Genomic DNA, 22,656 nt, shown 5'->3' on the forward strand with positions numbered 1-22,656 from the left:
GATAAAGTACAATAATGCCAAAAATTATAGTGCTAATGTTACGCTTATTTGTAAAGTAAGATGCTTGGCAAATGCATTTTGTACAAAACCATCTGAGCCCGTCTGCCGTACATCAAGGCGATCTCTGTTAGACGGGTCCTAACACTAAATACTACCTGTTATGCTCCATAATGGCCGCCATAAAGTTCAGGGAGTGTTGGATCCACATGCATGCTGGATCCACTCTGCTTTTTACCATTTTTAGTGCCATAATGGCCTCCATTACAAGGGATGCAGGTACCAACATGCATGCTGAGTCCACTCTATACCTTTCCTTGTGCCAGACAGCTTCCAATGAATGTAGTAAGAGCAGGCCACAGCTTTATACTGAAACTAATTTAAATCAACCTATGGGGCAGACAGGCTAATCAGAAGTGCACGACTTGCTGGAGTGCCACATCTCCAGCATTGTAAATCTGCAAAAAAAGGGAGTCAGCACCTCCCAGTGCGCAGGTGCACGCCGCCATGGCAAAGACCTAGAGGGAAAAAAAATAGACAATGCAGCAGCACCCTGCAAATAAGAGTCGTGCACTCCTGATTAGACTAAAACCTTCCCGGACACCTGATGTACCTGTGTGCCAAATTTGGTGAAGATTGGTCCAGTCATTTGTCCGCGCATAAAGAACGTCCAGACAGACGTCTAGACAGAAACTCATTTTTATAATATAAGAGATACAGATAGTTAGTGGGAGATAGTCAGTGTAGGTTAGATTGTGATAGAGTGTAGCTGATAGGTTCCAGTGCAGGGCATTAGGTAGTGTTACAAGTTCTGCTGTCCATACATACATGCTACAGACATAGTGCTGTGATGTCACAAGTTCACAACAATACTTAGTGTACCAATCAGTAATATGTAGTCAGACCTGCCAAAATGTGAAGTTGCACTTATTGCGCAAAAATATGCTCATCAATAATTGCTGATTTGCGCAATCGCGAATATATTACAGCACTCTATCAGCATACAAAGCTATTGTAATGTTCTGCCGTGCCAACCATTTTCTCCAGTCTCAGGAAACTTCTAGCAGCTTGCAAAATGTAGCAACAGTGACCCACGCCTGTATTGCGCACGCAATATGTGTATATTACATTGACAATTTTCGCAATCAAGAAAATAATCGCAAATTCTCGAATTTGCAAATATATGCCAAATTTTCTCCCAATTATTTGCGAAATATAGCGAATTTGAATATTGCCCCTGCCGCTCATCACTAATCATAAGTAAAGGGCCATTTAAATAAATGACAATGTATGTATCTAGAACGTTTTTAAAGTGTAATTGTCTTTTCAGCTATGTTGGTATACATGAGTAACTGCACTATTTCTTTCCATTATCAGTGATGAGCGGCAGGGGCCATATTCAAATTTGCGATATTTCGCGAATATTTGTGCGAATATTCATCAAATATTTGCGAATTCGAGAATTCATGATCTTGTCATTTTCTTGATTGCGAAAATCGGCAATCAGAAAATTTGCAATAAAAATTTGCGATACAAAAATTCCCGATCAACACTACATTTAAAGTCAAAGGTATTGCAGACTTCTCATTGGCCCACAAGCAATAAGCAGTGAGGGATCATGGGTACTGGTGAAAAATAAATCTAGAATATTCGCAATTCCGAAGATATAGCATTATATTCTAGTTATTCGCGAAGTCTCAAAGTGCCAATATTCGCTATAAAAATTTGCGATTAGAATATTCGCAATCAACACTATCCATTTATTGACTTATATTCTATATTTTTAGGATACATCCTATTTTTTTTTCCAGCGCTACCTGGCAGAGACTAGTTGAAATCACATCTGTCCATGCACTAAACCTGGGTAAACAAGGGACCCTGCTTATTGCACTCTCTGTAACACAATCCCAGAAGCAGCAGCATTAATTGAGGGCATTATTTAACAGAACTAAGCAGTTTAGGTGTATGTAAATACAGCAGTAAAGTTAGGCAATAACTCGCATACCAGCAGCAGTCTCTGTGTCAGTCTCCCTCCATGTGTCCAGAAGATCATTTTTACAGAATTTTCCCTTTAAGATCACCAGCCATAAAATAATCTCTTTAAGGCCTGCTATCTTTTAACCCCTTCAAGACCAAGCTAGTTTTCACCCTAAGGACCAAGCCACATTTTGCAAATCTGACATGTTTCACTTTATGTGGTAATAACTCTGGAACGCTTTTATTTATATAAGCGATTCTGAGATTGTTTTCTCGTGACATATTGTACTTCATGTTAGTGGTAAATATAAGTCAATATGTTTCACCTTTATTTATAAAAAATGCCAAAATTTACTGAAAATTTGGAAAAATTCGCAATTTTCTAAATTTGAATTTCTCTGGTTCTCTGACAGACAGTGGTAACTTACAAAATAGTTATTACTTTACTTTTACCATATGTCTACTTCATGTTTGCATCATTTTGTAAATGTTATTTTATTTTTTTGGGATGTTAGAAGGCTTAGAAGTTTAGAAGCAAAATTTAATATTTTTCAGAACATTTCCAAAACCCACTTTTTAAGGACCAGTTCATGTCTGAAGTCACTTTGTGAGGCTTATATAATAGAAACCACCCAAAAATGACCCCACTTTAGAAACTACACCCCTCAAGGTATTCAAAACTAATTTTACAAACGTTGTTAACCCTTTAAGTGTTCCACCAGAATTAATGGAAAATGGAGGTAAATTTTAAAAATTTCACTTTTTTTGCAGATTTTTCCATTTAGATCCATTTCTCCTGCAATTCAGCATGGGTTAACAGCAAAATAAACCTTAATATTTGTTACCCTGACTCTTAAGTTTACAGAAACACCCCTTATGTGGTCATAAATTGCTGTATGGCGGCACAGCGTGGCTCAGAATGAGAGGAACACCGTGTGGCTTTTGGAAGGCAGATTTCGCTGGAATAATTTTCAGGCACCATGTCGCATTTGAAGACACCCTGAGGCACCCCAACAATGAAAGAACCCCCAAAGTGACCCCATTATGGAAAATACACCCCCCAAGGAATTTTTCAAGGGGTACACTGAGCACTTTGGCCCAATAGCCGTTTCATGGAATTTAGAAAGACTTGGCAGTGAAAATGAAAAATTTCATATTGTACAAGAATATCTCGCTTTAGGCCCAAATTTGACATTTTAACAAGGGGTATCAGGAGAAAATGCACCCCATATTCTGTTACCCATTTTCTTCTGAGTACGTCAACACCCCATATGTGGTTGTAAAGTGCTGTATGAGCACACAGCGGGGCTCAGAATGGGAGGAACACCATGTGGCTTTAGGAAGGCAGATTTCGCTGGAATAATTTTCAGGCACCATGTCGCATTTGAAGACACCCTGAGGCACCCCAACAATGAAAGAACCCCCAAAGTGACCCCATTATGGAAAATACACCCCCCAAGGAATTTTTCAAGGGGTGCACTGAGCACTTTGGCCCAATAGCCGTTTCATGGAATTTAGAAAGACTTGGCAGTGAAAATGAAAAATTTCATATTTTACAAGAATATCTCGCTTTAGGCCCAAATTTGACATTTTAACAAGGGGTATCAGGCGAAAATGCACCCCATATTCTGTTACCCATTTTCTTCTGAGTACGTCAACACCCCATATGTGGTTGTAAAGTGCTGTATGAGCACACAGCGGGGCTCAGAATGGGAGGAACACCATGTGGCTTTAGGAAGGCAGATTTCGCTGGAATAATTTTCAGGCACCATGTCGCATTTGAAGACACCCTGAGGCACCCCAACAATGAAAGAACCCCCAAAGTGACCCCATTATGGAAAATACACCCCCCAAGGAATTTTTCAAGGGGTGCACTGAGCACTTTGGCCCAATAGCCGTTTCATGGAATTTAGAAAGACTTGGCAGTGAAAATGAAAAATTTCATATTTTACAAGAATATCTCGCTTTAGGCCCAAATTTGACATTTTAACAAGGGGTATCAGGAGAAAATGCACCCCATATTCTGTTACCCATTTTCTTCTGAGTACGTCAACACCCCATATGTGGTTGTAAAGTGCTGTATGAGCACACAGCGGGGCTCAGAATGGGAGGAACACCATGTGGCTTTAGGAAGGCAGATTTCGCTGGAATAATTTTCAGGCACCATGTCGCATTTGAAGACACCCTGAGGCACCCCAACAATGAAAGAACCCCCAAAGTGACCCCATTATGGAAAATACACCCCCCAAGGAATTTTTCAAGGGGTGCACTGAGCACTTTGGCCCAATAGCCGTTTCATGGAATTTAGAAAGACTTGGCAGTGAAAATGAAAAATTTCATATTTTACAAGAATATCTCGCTTTAGGCCCAAATTTGACATTTTAACAAGGGGTATCAGGCGAAAATGCACCCCATATTCTGTTACCCATTTTCTTCTGAGTACGTCAACACCCCATATGTGGTTGTAAAGTGCTGTATGAGCACACAGCGGGGCTCAGAATGGGAGGAACACCATGTGGCTTTAGGAAGGCAGATTTTGCTGGAATAATTTTCAGGCACCATGTCGCATTTGAAGAAACTCACCCCAACAGTGAAAACTGCAAAATCGAGGCTCTAGGGGTGCCAGAACATAAAAGGAAATTGAAGGAATTGCCTCATTTAATGAAATGACACCTTTCAATGTATTCATCTAGGGGTATAATGGGAATTTTTAAGGTTTTTATTTTTTTTTTATTTTTTTATTTTTTGGGGGGAGCTATTATTGGATTGCCAAATGGAAAAATGCTCAAATGAAAATGTCTTGCCATGGATTAATTAGTGAAATTAGCGAAATGGACTTAATGGATATCAGTGGAGGTGTGATAAACTTGAAAGCACTCTCCAATGCAGAGGCCCGGTTTAGAGGGGCAGGTCTGACAGTAGTGAGTGGTGTATTTCCTAATACCTTTAACCAAGCAAACTCGACACCTTTTTTGGGGTCGCCTTTTTTTTTCTGTGGGGGGAAGTACTCCAGGGAAATGCTGCCCACGTATTATTCTTGATACCCCAGAAGCACTGCTGGATGAAAAACTGCCCGCTCCTTCCTGAACGCCAAAAATCAATTTTTTTATTATTTTTTCCTGAAATTCCAAGAAGGTCCCCCCATGACCAGCTGTTCTGTGGATGACAAAGGCATTATATAGTGACACTTGGGTTAGGTACACAGCTATTTTTTTGTACCACACCTTAGATTTTCTTAAGGCACTGTAGGGCTGTAGTACCTGGTCTGAAAGATCTACTCCACCCATGAACTTGTTGTAATCCTGGATACACACAGGCTTGATGTTCTGCTCTGTGGTTCCTCGGACTGGGACTGGGGTGGACTGATCTGCATGGAGGGTAGTCAACACAAGAACATCCCGTTTGTCCTTGTATTTTAGCAGCATCAAATTTTCTGAGCAAACAGCCCTGCTTTCCCCACGACGCACTGTCTGATCTATAAAGGATTTAGGGAGCCCTTTTTGATTTCTTCTAATTGTGCCACATGTGCCTATGCCTCTGGCAGCAAGGCACTTCAGGAGAGGGACACTATTGTAAAAGTTGTCCAAATACAGATGGTATCCGTGGTCCAGCAGGGGGTGGACTAAATCCCATACTATCTTCCCACTTATACCCAGAATCGGGGGACAATCAGGTGGCTCAATTTTGGAATCTTTTCCCTCGTAAATACGAAAGCGCAGTGTATACCCGGATACACTTTCACAGGCCTTATACAACTTCACACCATACCTAGCCCTTTTATTGGGCAGGTACTGGCGGAAATGTAATCGGCCTTTGAAGTGGACCAATGATTCATCCACTGAGAGACATTTTTGGGGGGTATATACTTGACCAAATTTGGAATTGTAGTGGTCAACCACTGGCCTAATTTTAAAGAGTCTGTCATAACTGGGGTCGCTTGGAGGTTGGCATTCATTATTATTGCTGAAGTGTAGGAATCTTAGAAGAGCTTCGAAACGGGCCCGGGGCATGGCAAGACAGTGAAGAGGGGTGTGATATAAAATATCTTTGTTCCAATACGAACGTATTGTTGGTTTTTTTATAATGCCCATGCTTAGGAGAAGTCCCCAAAACCTTTGCATTTCAGTCGTGTTAGTAGGGGTCCATTTGCGGGGCCTTGAGAGATAACTGTCTGGATGGGAGGCAATAAATTGCTCTGCATATATATTTGTTTGTTCCACCATTAAGTTAATTAGGTCATCAGTGAAGAATAATTGGAAAAAATTAATTTCACTGAAACCTGTTGTATCTACATTGATGCCTGGAGTGGCTGTAAATTCAGGCACCTGGGGCACATAGTTATCTGCGGGGATCCATGAAGAGTCACTTGTACGGGGCTGCGACTGCGCACTACCCCTAGGACGCCTACGAGGGGGTTCATCATTAGATGAATCATCTGAGGAAGATGAAACTAAAAATGTCACTTCATCTCCGCTGTTGGTGTCAGTGTCCTCAAAAAGTACGGCATATGCCTCTTCGGCAGTGAAAAGCCGTTTAGTCATTTTAAACTGTAAACTAACGTAGATTTTTTTTTTGTCTTTTTTTTTATATATTTAAAAAAAAAAGGTTGGGTGACAGGTGTCTTGACGGGCAGACAGTTGTCTTAACGGACGGACAGGTTGGGTGACAGGTGTCTTGACGGGCAGACAGTTGTCTTAACGGACGGACAGGTTGGGTGACAGGTGTCTTGAGGGGCAGACAGTTGTCTTAACGGACGAACAGGCTGGAGTGACAGGTGTCTTGACGGGCAGACAGTTGTCTTAACGGACGGACAGGTTGGATGACAGGTGTCTTGACGGGCAGACAGTTGTCTTAACGGACGGACATGTTGGGTGACAGGTGTCTTGACGGGCAGACAGTTGTCTTAACGGACGAACAGGCTGGAGTGACAGGTGTCTTGACGGGCAGACAGTTGTCTTAACGGACGGACAGGTTGGGTGACAGGTGTCTTGACGGGCAGACAGTTGTCTTAACGGACGAACAGGCTGGAGTGACAGGTGTCTTGACGGGCAGACAGTTGTCTTAACGGACGGACAGGTTGGATGACAGGTGTCTTGACGGGCAGACAGTTGTCTTAACGGACGGACATGTTGGGTGACAAGTGTCTTGATGGGCAGACAGTTGTCTTAACGGACGAACAGGCTGGAGTGACAGGTGTCTTGACGGGCAGACAGTTGTCTTAACGGACGGACAGGTTGGGTGACAGGTGTCTTGACGGGCAGACAGTTGTCTTAACGGACGAACAGGCTGGAGTGACAGGTGTCTTGACGGGCAGACAGTTGTCTTAACGGACGGACAGGTTGGATGACAGGTGTCTTGACGGGCAGACAGTTGTCTTAACGGACGGACATGTTGGGTGACAGGTGTCTTGACGGGCAGACAGTTGTCTTAACGGACGAACAGGCTGGAGTGACAGGTGTCTTGACGGGCAGACAGTTGTCTTAACGGACGGACAGTAGTGACAGGTGTCTGGATGAGGTGATGATGAGAGGACTGGACAGGACTAATCTCACTGACTGGGGCAAATCAGGCACAGAAGAGTGGCAAATCGGTACTGAAGGGGTTAATTATGTACTAAGCAGGGGATGAGGCACAGAACTGACAACAGATGACAGATGACAGGCTGTTGATGAGGCACAGAACTGATCTGTGTCACTGACTGGGGCACAGAAGCAGCTTTTCGGCACAAAAGGGGTTAATTCGATCTGGTAGGCAGCTTTTCACAGCAGCTATTCACACTCTCTCCTTCTCTGATCGCTTCCCTGACAGGAATTAGGACGATCAGAGAAGGAGAAGCACATAGTTCCTCCCTAAGCCCTCCTTTCCTGCCCCGATGCACTGCGATTGGTCCCTCGGCAGTATTGGACCAATTACAGCGATCGCAGGCGGGTCAGAGCTCCGATGCAGCTCCCGCCGGAGTCTCTGGTTGCCTAGCAACCCCAGCACGCCGGCTTCACTGAACCTTCAGCGCTTCGCTCCCTGCGCTGACAGAGAAAGCCGATCACGTACATGCACGTGGGGATGCGGTGAGGCACCACATTCCCCCACGTACATGTACGTGATGTTGCGTGAAGGGGTTAAACTAATTTCTTTTACATTTTGTTGTCGATAGGCCTCCCCTTGTCATTATGCTTTGGACAACATTAACTCGATAAGGGTACTTTCACACTTGCAGCATGACGGATCCGACAGGCTGTTCATCCTGTCGGATCCGTCATTCCGCTATTTCGCCGCGCCGCCGGACCGCCGCTCCGTCCCCGTTGACTATAAAGGGGCCGGGGGGCGGAGCCCCGGCGCAGCACGGTAGTGCACGACGAATGGCCGCCGGACTAAAAGTCCTGTATGTCCGACTTTTTAGTCCTTTAGTTTGCGGCCTCTCACCGCGAACTGCCGTACTGCGCCGGAGCTCCGCCCCGTCCCCATTATAGTCAATGGGGACGGAGCGGAGGAGCGGCGGTCCGGCGGCACGGCGAAATAGCGGAAGGATGGATCCGACACGGTGAACAGCCTGTCGGATCCGTTCTGCCGCAAGTGTGAAAGTACCCTAAGCTTTAATTTACTTCTATTTCAGCACATTTGCATCTGTATAATGCTGCTTTGTGCTTTGTGCAAAGTCACCATTCAAATATTTTTCTACTAAATACTTATTAATGACAATTGCAATATATGAATCAAACATACAGATTTAGTAGAGTTAACACTCATGCTTTATGAGACGTGTTATCTAAACTAAATGCGTTAAGTAAACACCTTCAATTGCTTTTCAATTGCTTTTGTCTAAAGATAACGCGATGAGTTAAGAAATTTAAGTTAAGAGCTTGAGTGCTAACCCTGTACTGCATATGGAACTGCACATATGAATTATGTTTACTTCGCTATTATACTATTATTATGAATGACTCATGACTAGAGTTGAGCGAACACCTGGATGTTCGGGTTCAGGAAGTTCGGCCGAACTTCCCGGAAATGTTCGGGTTCGGGATCCGAACCCGACCCGAACTTCGTCCCGAACCCGAACCCCATTGATGTCAATGGGGACCCGAACTTTTCGGCACTAAAAAGGCTGTAAAACAGCCCAGGAAAGAACTAGAGGGCTGCAAAAGGCAGCAACATGTAGGTAAATCCCCTGCAAACAAATGTGGATAGGGAAATGAATTAAAATAAAAAATAAAATAAAAATTAACCAATATCAATTGGACAGAGGTCCCATAGCAGAGAATCGGGCTTCACGTCAGCAGAGAATCAGTCTCTTCATGCCATAGCAGAGAATCTGGCTTCATGTCAGCAGAGAATCAGTCTCTTCATGCCATAGCAGAGAATCTGGCTTCATGTCAGCAGAGAATCAGTCTTCATGTCATAGCAGAGAATCAGGCTTCACGTCCCCCACCACTGGAACAGGCCACTGTCACATATTTAGGCCCATGTACCCAGGCAGAGGAGAGAGGTCCCATAACAGAGATTCAGGCTTCATGTCAGCAGAGAATCAGTCTTCATGTCATAGCAGAGAATCAGGCTTCACGTCACCCACCACTGGAACAGGTCACTGTCACATATTTAGGCCCATGTACCCAGGCAGAGGAGAGAGGTCCCATAACAGAGATTCAGGCTTCATGTCAGCAGAGAATCAGTCTTCATGTCATAGCAGAGAATCAGGCTTCACGTCACCCACCACTGGAACAGGCCACTGTCACATATTTAGGCGCAGGCACCCAGGCAGAGGAGAGAGGTCCCATAACAGAGATTCAGGCTTCATGTCAGCAGAGACTCAGTCTTCATGTCATAGCAAAGAATCAGGCTTCACGTCACCCACCACTGGAACAGGCCACTGTCACATATTTAGGCCCAGGCACCCAGGCAGAGGAGAGAGGTCCCATAACAGAGATTCAGGCTTCATGTCAGCAGAGAATCAGTCTTCATGTCATAGCAGAGAATCAGGCTTCACGTCACCCACCACTGGAACAGGCCACTGTCACATATTTAGGCCCAGGCACCCAGGCAGAGGAGAGAGGTCCCATAACAGAGATTCAGGCTTCATGTCAGCAGAGAATCAGTCTTCATGTCATAGCAGAGAATCAGGCTTCACGTCACCCACCACTGGAACAGGCCACTGTCACATATTTAGGCCCAGGCACCCAGGCAGAGGAGAGAGGTCCCATAACAGAGATTCAGGCTTCATGTCAGCAGAGAATCAGTCTTCATGTCATAGCAAAGAATCAGGCTTCACGTCACCCACCACTGGAACAGGCCACTGTCACATATTTAGGCCCATGTACCCAGGCAGAGGAGAGAGGTCCCATAACATAGATTCAGGCTTCATGTCAGCAGAGAATCAGTCTTCATGTCATAGCAGAGAATCAGGCTTCACGTCACCAACCACTGGAACAGGCCACTGTCACATATTTAGGCCCAGGCACCCAGGCAGAGGAGAGAGCTCCCATAACAGAGATTCAGGCTTCATGTCAGCAGAGAATCAGTCTTCATGTTATAGCAAAGAATCAGGCTTCACGTCACCCACCACTGGAACAGGCCACTGTCACATATTTAGGCCCATGTACCCAGGCAGAGGAGAGAGGTCCCATAACAGAGATTCAGGCTTCATGTCAGCAGAGAATCAGTCTTCATGTCATAGCAGAGAATCAGGCTTCACGTCACCCACCACTGGAACAGGCCACTGTCACATATTTAGGCCCCGGCACCCAGACAGAGGAGAGAGGTCCCGTAACAGAGAATCTGGCTTCATGTCAGCAGAGAATCAGTCTTCATGTCATAGCAGAGAATCAGGCTTCACGTCACCCACCACTGGAACAGCCCACTGTCACATATTTAGGCCCAGGCACCCAGGCAGAGGAGAGAGGTCCCATAACAGAGATTCAGGCTTCATGTCAGCAGAGAATCAGTCTTCATGTCATAGCAGAGAATCAGGCTTCACGTCACCCACCACTGGAACAGGCCACTGTCACATATTTAGGCCCCGGCACCCAGACAGAGGAGAGAGGTCCCGTAACAGAGAATCTGGCTTCATGTCAGCACAGAATCAGTCTTCATGTCATAGCAGAGAATCAGGCTTCACGTCACCCACCACTGGAACAGGCCACTGTCACATATTTAGGCCCAGGCACCCAGGCAGAGGAGAGAGGTCGCGTAACAGAGAATCTGGCTTCATGTCAGCACAGAATCAGTCTTCATGTCATAGCAGAGAATCAGGCTTCACGTCACCCACCACTGGAACAGGCCACTGTCACACATTTAGGCCCAGGCACCCAGACAGAGGAGAGGTTCATTCAACTTTGAGTTGCCCCGCAATATAATGGTAAAATGAAAATAAAAATAGGATTGAATGAGGAAGTGCCCTGGAGTACAATAATATATTGTTAAGGGGAGGTAGTTAATGTCTAATCTGCACAAGGGATGGACAGGTCCTGTGGGATCCATGCCTGGTTCATTTTTATGAACGTCAGCTTGTCCACATTGGCTGTAGACAGGCGGCTGCGTTTGTCTGTAATGACGCCCCCTGCCATGCTGAATACACGTTCAGACAAAACGCTGGCCGCCGGGCAGGCCAGCACCTCAAAGGCATAAAAGGCTAGCTCTGGACAAGTGGACAATTTGGAGACCCAGAAGTTGAATGGGGCCGAACCATCAGTCAGTACGTGAAGGGGTGTGCACAGGTACTGTTCCACCATGTTAGTGAAATGTTGCCTCCTGCTAACACGTTCTGTATCAGGTGGTGGTGCAGTTAGCTGTGGCGTGGTGACAAAACTTTTCCACATCTCTGCCATGCTAACCCTGCCCTCAGAGGAGCTGGCCGTGACACAGCTGCGTTGGCGACCTCTTGCTCCTCCTCTGCCTTCGCCTTGGGCTTCCACTGGTTCCCCTGTGACATTTGGGAATGCTCTCAGTAGCGCGTCTACCAACGTGCGCTTGTACTCGCGCATCTTCCTATCACGCTCCAGTGTAGGAAGTAAGGTGGGCACATTGTCTTTGTACCGGGGATCCAGCAGGGTGGCAACCCAGTAGTCCGCACACGTTAAAATGTGGGCAACTCTGCTGTCGTTGCACAGGCACTGCAGCATGTAGTCGCTCATGTGTGCCAGGCTGCCCAGAGGTAAGGACAAGCTGTCCTCTGTGGGAGGCGTATCGTCATCATCCTGTGTTTCCCCCCAGCCACGCACCAGTGTTGGGCCCAAGCTGCTTTGGGTGCCACCCCGCTGTGAACATGCTTCATCCTCATCCTCCTCCACCTCCTCCTCATCCTCGTCCTCCTCGTCCTCCAGTAGTGGGTCCTGTCTGGCCACATTTGTACCTGGCCTCAGCTGTTGCAAAAAACCTCCCTCTTAGTCACTTCGAAGAGACTGGCCTGAAAGTGCTAAAAATGACCCCTCTTCCTCCTCTTCCTCCTCTTCCTCCTCTTCCATCATCGCCCTAAGTGTTTTCTCAAGGAGACATAGAAGTGGTATTGAAACGCTGATAACGGCGTCATCGCCATTGGCCATGTTGGTGGAGTACTCGAAACAGCGCAACAGGGCACACAGGTCTCGCATGGAGGCCCAGTCATTGGTGGGGAAGTGGTGCTGTTCCGCAGTCCGACTGACCCGTGCATGCTGCAGCTGAAACTCCACTATGGCCTGCTGCTGCTTGCACAGTCTGTCCAGCATGTGCAAGGTGGAGTTCCACCTGGTGGGCACATCGCATATGAGGCGGTGAGCGGGAAGGCCGAAGTTACGCTGTAGCGCAGACAGGCGTGCAGCAGCAGGGTGTGAACGCCGGAAGCGCGAACAGACGGCCCGCACTTTATGCAGCAGCTTTGACATGTCGGGGTAGTTGCGAATGAATTTCTGCACCACCAAATTCAGCACATGCGCCAGGCAAGGGATGTGCGTCAAACCGGCTAGTCCCAGAGCTGCAACGAGATTTCGCCCATTATCGCACACCACCAGGCCGGGCTTGAGGCTCACCGGCAGCAACCACTCGTCGGTCTGTTGTTCTATACCCCGTCACAACTCCTGTGCGGTGTGGGGCCTGTCCCCCAAACATATGAGTTTCAGAACGGCCTGCTGACGTTTACCCCGGGCTGTGCTGAAGTTGGTGGTGAAGGTGTGTGGCTGACTGGATGAGCAGGTGGAAGAAGAGGAGGAGGAAGCTGAGTAGGAGGAGGAGGAGACAGGAGGCAAAGAATGTTGCCCTGCGATCCTTGGCGGCGGAAGGACGTGCGCCAAACAGCTCTCCGCCTGGTACCCAGCCGTCACTACATTTACCCAGTGTGCAGTTAGGGAGATATAGCGTCCCTGGCCGTGCTTACTGGTCCACGTATCTGTGGTTAGGTGGACCTTGCCACAGATGGCGTTGTGCAGTGCACACTTGATTTTATCGGACACTTGGTTGTGCAGGGAAGGCACGGCTCTCTTGGAGAAGTAGTGGCGGCTGGGAACAACATACTGTGGGAGAGCAAGTGACATGAGCTGTTTGAAGCTGTTTGTGTCCACCAGCCTAAATGACAGCATTTCATAGACCAGTAGTTTAGAAATGCTGGCATTCAGGGCCAGGGATCGAGGGTGGCTAGGTTGGAATTTACGCTTTCTCTGAAATGTTTGTGAGATGGAGAGCTGAACGCTGCCGTGTGACATGGTTGAGATGCTTGGTGACGCAGGTGGTGGTGTTGGTGGTACATCCCATGTTTGCTGGGAGGCAGGTGCCAACGTTCATCCAGAGGCGGAGGAAGAGACCGAGGCGGCGGCAGCAGCAGAAGAGGCCGAGGCGGCAGCAGCAGAAGTGGTAGCAGGGGGAGCCTGAGTGACTTCTTTGTTTTTAAGGTGTTTACTCCACTGCAGTTCATGCTTTGCATGCAGGTGCCTGGTCATGCAGGTTGTGCTAAGGTTCAGAACGTTAATGCCTCGCTTCAGGCTCTGATAGCACAGCGTGAAAACCACTCGGGTCTTGTCGTCAGCACATTGTTTAAAGAAGTGACATGCCAGGGAACTCTTTGAAGCTGCCTTTGGGATGCTCGGTCCCAGATGGTGGCGGTCAGTAGCAGGCGGAATTTCTTGGCGGCGGGTGTAATGATTTTGCCCACTGCTCCCTCTTTGTCTTTTGCTACGCTGTTGGCTCGGTCTCACCACTGCCTCTTCCTCCAAACTGTGAAAGTCAGTGGCACGACCTTCATTCCATGTGGGGTCTAGGACCTCATCGTCCCCTGCATCGTCTTCCACCCAGTCTTGATCCCTGACCCCCTGTTCAGTCTGCACACTGCAGAAAGACGCAGCAGTTGGCACCTGTGTTTCGTCATCATCAGAGACGTGCTGAGGTGGTATTCCCATGTCCTCATCATCAGGAAACATAAGTGGTTGTGCGTTAGTGCTTTCTATCTCTTCCACCCCTGGGGAAGGGCTAGGTGGATGCCCTTGGGAAACCCTGCCAGCAGAGTCTTCAAACAGCAAAAGAGACTGCTGCATAACTTGAGGCTCAGACAGTTTCCCTGATATGCATGGGGGTGATGTGACAGACTGATGGGCTTGGTTTTCATGAACCATCTGTGCGCTTTCTGCAGAAGACTGGGTGGGAGATAATGTGAACGTGCTGGATGCACTGTCGGCCACCCAATTGACTAATGCCTCTACCTGCTCAGGCCTTACCATCCTTAGAACGGCATTGGGCCCCACCAAATATCCCTGTAAATTCTGGCGGCTACTGGGACCTTAGGTAGTTGGTACACTAGGACGTGTGGCTGTGGCAGAACGGCCACGTCCTCTCCCAGCACCAGAGGGTCCACTAACACCACCACGACCATGTCCACGTCCGCGTCTCTTACTAGTTGTTTTCCTCATTGTTACCGTTCACCACAATAAGAAAAATATTATTCGGGCCAATGTATTGAATTAAAATTCAGGCCTTTTTTTACAGACACCTAACACTGTCTGGCTATCTATTTAGGTACCGTATTACACTAATACAGGCACACAAGTAATGACAGATTTGGTTGAATATAAATGTGAGGCCTATTTTTTACGCGCTGTGTGACAGATATACCTTTAATCACAGAATTAGACTTGTATCTGCACTGTAGCGTGTGTGTTAAGTTTTTCAGAATGACACTATCAGCACCTTCAATCTAAGATATCCTTTTTGGGATAGATTTAAAGTAGGCCTGATATAGCAGAAACTACTAATTTTGAGAACGGCAAATTTGGGAATAGTTTTTCAACCCAGAACAAAAACTGTGCTTTTCTGGTCACTAAATATAACTTGACCAGCTAAAACTGTACTGATTTGGAGGAATAGAAATGTCAGGCCTATTTTTTAGGCGCTGGGTGACAGGCTCAACTTGCCCCTGATGTAGTATATGGCCAAAAAATAACCACACTATTGATGGTTAAATGCACTTGGTTGACACAGGCTCAGCCTGCACCTAATGTAGTATATGGCCAAAAAATAACCACACTATTGATGGTTAAATGCACTTGATGAAAGCTTGACCCTGATGTAGGATATAGCAAAAAATAACCACACTGTTGATGGTTAAATGCACTTGGGTGACACAGGCTCAGCCTGCACCTGATGTAGTATATGGCCAAAAAATAACCACACTATTGATGGTTAAATGCACTTGATGAAAGCTTGACCCTGATGTAGGATATAGCAAAAAATAACCACACTATTGATGGTTAAATGCACTTGGGTGACACAGGCTCAGCCTGCAACTGATGTATTATATGGCCAAAAAATAACCACACTATTGATGATTAAATGCACTTGGGTGACACAGGCTCAGCCTGCACCTGATGTAGGATATAGCAAAAAATAACCACACTATTAATGGTTAAATGCACTTGGTGGTAGCTTGTGCTGGCGCACCACAAGCCACAGAATGGCCGCAGATCACCCCAGAAAAAAGTGATATAAAAACGCTCTGGGCAGCCTAAAAAAAGTGAGCAATTCAATATCAGCACTTCAATGATCCACAGCTGGAGATCGATCACTGAATTAAGTCTTTTGGAGGAGTTAATCTGCCTAATCTCGCCCTAACGTCGCAGCAGCAACCTCTCCCTACGCTTGTATCAGCAGAGTGACGTGCAGCGCTACGTGACCCAAGCTTATATAGAGGCTGGGTTACATGCTGCACTGGCCAATCACAGCCATGCCAATAGTAGGCAAGGTTGTGATGGCCTCTTGGGGCAAGTAGTATGACGCTTGTTGATTGGCTGCTTTGCAGCCTTTCAAAAATCGCCAAGAAAGCGCCGAACACCGAACCCGAACCCGGACTTTTACGAAAATGTTCGGGTTCGGGTCCATGTCACGGACACCCCAAAATTCGGTACAGTATAGGTGCTCTGTACAGTTCGGGTTCCTCATAGACACCTGAGGAGATGACAGGATTCCTCACATCAGTTGCTAAGCCAAGTCCTTTCGAAACGCGTCTGGTGACTCCCCTCTAGAAACCTGCCAAGAATCTTACTTTGGAAGCGCTTCCACACCACCGACCTCATCCAAATCCCCTGGATCGAAAATACATCACCAGCGAAGATCCCAATACTGCACCTGGCAAAGATACGCGAGACGCGAGTCGCCTGAGAAGTGACGTCACACACACGCGGCACGCCGAGAAGACCGGGAAACAGACACCGCTGAGCGCTGTAAGGCTGCTCCAACAGCCAGGAGTTCCATACCCCGCAAAGAAGGTAAAACAGTCAGCGTGCAGTCTTCACCTAATGTGTGGGACGCCACACAGAAGTACAGCACCCGACTGATATACCACTTACTTTTTTTCGTATATTTTTCACTGGATACTCCTTGCTTTTTATTGTTCTACCCATATTATAAATTTTATATTTTTTTTTTATATTTCTCACATTACTTTTCCAAGATAATTTTTAACGGACTGCATAACTAATGGACATAGCTAGCAATTGAAAGGGGGTGACCACCACTAGACAATCACAGCATTGTCATACCCCCCACCCGGCACAAACATTTTTTACTGTGCACCTGCATCCCTACTGCCGCATATTGCAAATCAACATTTTTTCTTGAGTACCCCATTTTTTTCAGTACCTCTACAATTTTAGAACATTTACTCCTACTCCCCACTCTCAAACCTACCCTTCTAAAAATAAATATATATTTTTTTTTTACCATCACCTGTGTATATTGCTTCTTTAGCACCTTGATAGATGTAGAGTGCCGGTTCTCCATTATATACCTTTATGGTTGCTAAGAGATGTTGTTTGTATACATTCAGCTTTTTATCACGCGCGTGCAAAACGCATTAAAACATATTGCAGCCACGCGATAAAAACTGAACGTGATCACAGGCAAAACTGAATGACTTTGATTGCGAAATCGCACATTTTTCACTGAATGCATTCGCAACGCATTCGGACCTAATCCAGACACGCTCGTCTGCAAGGGGCCTAACCCAATCAAGACCAAGATAGTTTTCACCAAAAGGACCAAGCCACATTTTGCAAATCTGACATGTTTCACTTTATGTGGTAATAACTCTGGAACGCTTTTATTTATATAAGCGATACTGAGAATATTTTCTCGTGACATACAGTATTGTACTTCATGGTAGTAGTAAATTTGAGTCAATATGTTTCATCTTTATTTATAAAAAAATCCCAAATTTGCTGAACATTTGGAAAGATTCTCAATTTTTGAAATATGAATGTCTCTGCTTTTAAATAATTGTTACTGTACATTTCCCAGATGTCTACTTCCTGTTGGCATCATTCTGTAAACATCATTTTTTTTTAGGGCGCCCAGAATTTTAGAAGCAATTCTTAAAATTTTTAAGAAAATTTCCAAAACCCACTTTTTAAGGACCAGTTTAGTTAGGGCTCATTCACTCGTCCGCTGCCCCTCCTTTGCCGTATTGCGGCCTCCATACGGCGGGTCCGCAATACACGGGGCACCGGCCGTGTTCATTCCGCATTACGGATGCAGACCCATTCACTTGAAAGGGTCCGCAAATCTGGAGATGCAGTGCGGAATGTAACGGAAGCACGGAACGGAACCATACGGAAGCACTACAGAGTGCTCCCGTGCGTTCCGTTCTGTGCCTCCGCACTGCAAAAAGATAGAAATTGCTCTATTTGCGGTCCACAACATGGGCACTGAGGGGCAACGGTCATGTGAACAAGCCCTTATGAAGTCATTTTGTGGGGCTTAGGCCTATTGCACACTACCTTATGGCTTTTTCAGTATTTTGCGGTCCGCAAAAAACGGATCCTCAAAAAATACAGATGATGTCCGTGTGCATTCCATTTTTTGCGGAACGGAACAGCTGGCCCCTGATAGAACAGTCCTATCCTTGTCCGTTATGCGGACAATAATAGGACATGTTCTATCTTTGAACGGAACGGAAATACGGAAACAGAATGCATACGGAGTACATTCCGTTTTTTTTGCGGACCCATTGTAATTAATGGTTCCGTATAGGGACCGTATACGGAACACAAAAAATGGAAGTAAACGGAACAAAAAAACTTTTGTGTGCAAGAGGCCTTACATAGTAGAATCCATGCATAAATGACCCCATTTTAGAAACTACACCCTTCAAGTTATTCAAAACTGATTTTACAAACTTTGTTAACCCTTTAGGTGTTCCACAAGAATTAAAGGAAAATTGAGGTGAAATTTCAAAATTTCAGTTTTTTGGCAGATTTTCCATTTTAACACAGCAAGGTTTAACAGCCAAAAAAACCCTCAATATTTATTACCCTGATTCAGCATTTTACAGAAACACCCCATATGTGTTGATAAACTGCTGTAAGGGCACACGGACGCAGAGGAAAAATTGCTATTTTGGCACCGTTTTTTATATTTTTTAACAGCTTTAAACTGAGGGGGTAGACCGTGTGATATTTTTATAGAGCGATACCTTTTTTATGCATTTCAATTTTACACAATGAAAGCATTTTTTTTTTTTTTTATCATGTTTTAGCATTTCCATTTTCTGAAAGCCTTATTGTTTTTATTTTTTGGATTGTCTTATGTAGGGGCTCATTTTTTGCAGGAAGAGATGACAGTTTGATTGGTACTATTTTGAGTTGCATATGACTTTTTGATCGCTTGGTATTACACTTTTTGTGAAGAAAGGTGACAAAAAATTTCATTTTTTGCGCATTTGTTTTTATGGTGTTCACCTTAGGGGGTAATTCATATGATATTTTTATACAGCAAGTCATTATGGACGTGGAGATACCTAATATATCTACTTTTTTAAATTTATTTCAGTATTACACTATAAAAGCATTTTTAAAGAAAAAAATATCATGTTTTAGTGTCTCCATTTTCTGAAAGCCATATTTTTTTATCGTTTGGATGATTGTCCTATGTAGGGGCTCATTTTATGCGGGAAGAGATGACGGTTTGATTGGTACTATATTGGGGTACATATGTCATTTTAATCGCTTGGAATTACACTTTTTGTGATGTATGATGACAAAAAATTGAATTAATTTTTTTTTTTTTTATGGTGTTCACCTGAGGGGTTAGGTCATGTGATATTTTTATAGAGCTGATTGTTATGGACATGGAAATACCTAATATGTCTACTTTTTAATAATTTTTTTCAGTTTCACTATAAAAGCATTTCTGATGGAAAACAATCATGTTTTAGCATCTCCATTTTCTGAAACCCAATTTTTTTGTTTTTTGCATGATTGTCTTATGTAGGGCCTCATTTTTTGCCGGAATAGATAATGGTTTGATTGGTACTATTTTGGGTTGCATACAACTTTTTGATTGCTTGGTATTGCACATTTTGTAAAGAAAGGTGACAAAAAATTGCTTTTTTTGCACAGTTTTCTTTTAAGGTGTTCACCTTAAGGGGTAAGTCATATAATATTTATATAGAGCAAGTCATTACGGACGTGCAGATTTTTTTAAACACTATTTTATGGTGAGGGTCTTTTTTTTTACTTAAAACTTTACATTTTTTATTATAAAAAAACACTTTTTTCACATTTTATTTTTTACTTTTTATATTTGGGACTTCACCTTTTCAGGGTTTTATCCCTGTTTTAATTCAATACAATACCTCTCCCTCTGCAAACCCTGCATGTGCCGCGGTCAGTGCTCACCATGGCATGTGAAAGGATTAATCCGCTCGCATCACCACATACAGCGATACCGGCGGATGCAGCAGGGGCCCGGCCATCAGTAACAGCCGGGCGGGTGCAGCTCCTGCACTCGACCGTTCACATCACGTACATACACGTGAGGATGAGACAAGAAGCCACATTCCCTCACATACATGTATGTGAAAATGCAAATGGCCTCTTTCAGATGGTCAGTATTTTGCATCAGTATTTGATCAGTATTTGTAAGCCAAAAACAGGTTTGGGTCCAAAACAGAGATAAAATGTAATGGAAATATTTGCATCTCATCTGTGTCTTGAACCCACTCTTGCTTTTGGCTTTCAAATACTGACTGTGTGAAAGAGGCCTTACAGGTGCTCAAAATAGAGGATCAATTTGTTTTCTGTTCTTCTGACGGAAAAAAAGAATGGAAAATAAACGGTGATGTCAACATGGACAAACAGGGACACTAGTGGGCCCATAACATAGTGGGGATAGGGGCCAACAACAATGGCAGTAACAGGGACAATAGTGGCCCCATAACAGAGGGTGGAGGGGAGGCAGCAGCAGTGGCATACAGCACAAGATGGTGACAGATCACAGTAGTAGCAGAACCCAAAAACAGTGGCATGATGGCAAGGCTGAGTGGTATACATATGCTTTTAAAAATGTAACATGTTCATATTAGTAGGCCAAGAAGCCCCATTATAGGAAAGGGGTAGAGCCAGCAGGGTGGCAGCATCAGAATGGTGGCAGCAGCACGTGGCCAGAAGTAACGGGCCATTTTGAAGGCTATTCTGGAGTGGTAACACACTACAATATGATCATTAGTGACCAAATTATCTTTTCTGTTGCATCAGGCACCAGCATCTAGAAATCTGGGTTGATCCCCGCCTGATTCATATTTATGAAGGTTAATCTCTCAACATTTTGGGAGAATATCCGAGTTCTCTTAGGGGAACTATGCTTCCCCCCCCCCCCACTTACACCCAACATCCGCTCTGATGCCACCTCAATATGTCAGGCGGGAAAGCATGCCCATGGAAAACTCAGCCAGTTGTGCCCACACTTCAAGTTTGCATGCACAGTAGTACAGGGGATCCTGGATCATGGGTTACAGGGTGCAGTCCAAGTATGTCACCACCTGCTGGTTGAGGTTCTGCTGTATGCCCTGCTGCTGCTGGCTGGTTTCTTCAGCAGGCGGCTGAAGAAAACTGGTCATTATAGACTCCAGACTTAAATTGCTGCTGGTGTTGCTCCTGCCCCACATCCCCACACCAGTGAGTGCAGAGGGTCCCCCCAGTCAGACCTTCCTGAGAATGGGTGATGGCGCTCATATGCAACAACTAACTGACTACACAGCCTGTCTCTATAGTAGTCCATTTTTGCATCCCTCTCAAAAGGTCTAAAAAAATCCTCAATTTTTGACCAGTAGCAAGGGGTCTAACAAGTAGTCATCCCCATGGGCGTACAAAGAAATCACTGGGCCCCATAGCGAGAATCTAAATTGGGCCCTCATGCACTATTCATACCACCTTCCTCTATCAGTTCCTGGCCAGTATATACACTGATAAGCAAAAGGGTAACAATGTTTTGAACTTTTGACTTTCAGGCTCCATATCTCACAATCCACTACAGATTTTAACGTAAGACTACTATAGACAATCATCTTGGCTATATCATGCATAAATTGGACTTGCAACTGTTTAGCATATAATAGGTTATGCAGATTCTTGTCATGTAACTGCATTGTTACTGTTTTGCTCCTGGTGGTGGAACAGTCTTTTTCTTCTTGCATTCTACAAATTACAACCTGTTCTCACATTCCTTAATAGCTCAGTGCTTTATTAGGTTGATTCCCAAGTGAAAGGCAATCCAGGAAGAGCTGTGAAGAAGATTTCCCAAGAAAAGAAAAACAGCATCACCAGCTCATTGATAGCGATATTTTGACCAAGAAAATTGCCAAACTGCATCACGTGAATGCCATGATAGTTGGGAGAATATTAAATGAAGTCCATCCATCCATTCCAAAGCCAAGACTCAACGAGTCAGCTTATCACTAGTGTTGAGCCCGAATATTCAAAATGCAAATTTTTATTTCGAGTATCGCTTCTTCGAGAATTTGCCAATATTTAGAATATAGTGCTATATATTTGTTATATAGAATATTCATAATTTTTTCCATCTGAACACATGATTCCTCCCTGCTTCTTGCTTGTGGGCCAATGAGTTATTGGCCCACAAGCAACTTAAGCAGGGAGGAATCATGACTTCAGATGGAAAAAATGAATATATAGCACTATATTGAATATAGTGCTATACTGTATATTAGTTTTTTAGAATATTCATTATTTTTTTCCATCTGAAGTGAACAGTGTTCAGTGTTCACTTCAGATGGAAAAAAATGACGAATATTCTAAAATACGATTATATAGCACTATATTCAATAAAGTGCTATAAATTCACATTTTAGAGTATTCGTCATTTTTGTCCATCTAAAGTCATGATTCCTCCCTGCTTAAGTTGCTTGCTGGCCAATGACACATTGGACCACAAGCAAGAAGC

The 22,656-nt window shown here is 44.8% G+C and overlaps 1 long non-coding RNA gene across 1 annotated transcript; it reads left to right on the plus strand.

Annotated features, from left to right (window-relative positions):
• Positions 1 to 1,478: 1,478 nt before the first annotated feature.
• Positions 1,479 to 22,438, plus strand: LOC120991416. Its single transcript, XR_005776665.1, has 3 exons — positions 1,479 to 1,625; positions 6,538 to 6,548; positions 22,424 to 22,438. It is a non-coding gene; the product is annotated as an uncharacterized LOC120991416 (long non-coding RNA).
• The last annotated feature ends 218 nt before the right edge of the window (positions 22,439 to 22,656 follow it).

Source organism: Bufo bufo, chromosome 2 (assembly GCF_905171765.1).
Source record: "Bufo bufo chromosome 2, aBufBuf1.1, whole genome shotgun sequence".
Lineage (NCBI taxonomy): Eukaryota > Metazoa > Chordata > Amphibia > Anura > Bufonidae > Bufo > Bufo bufo.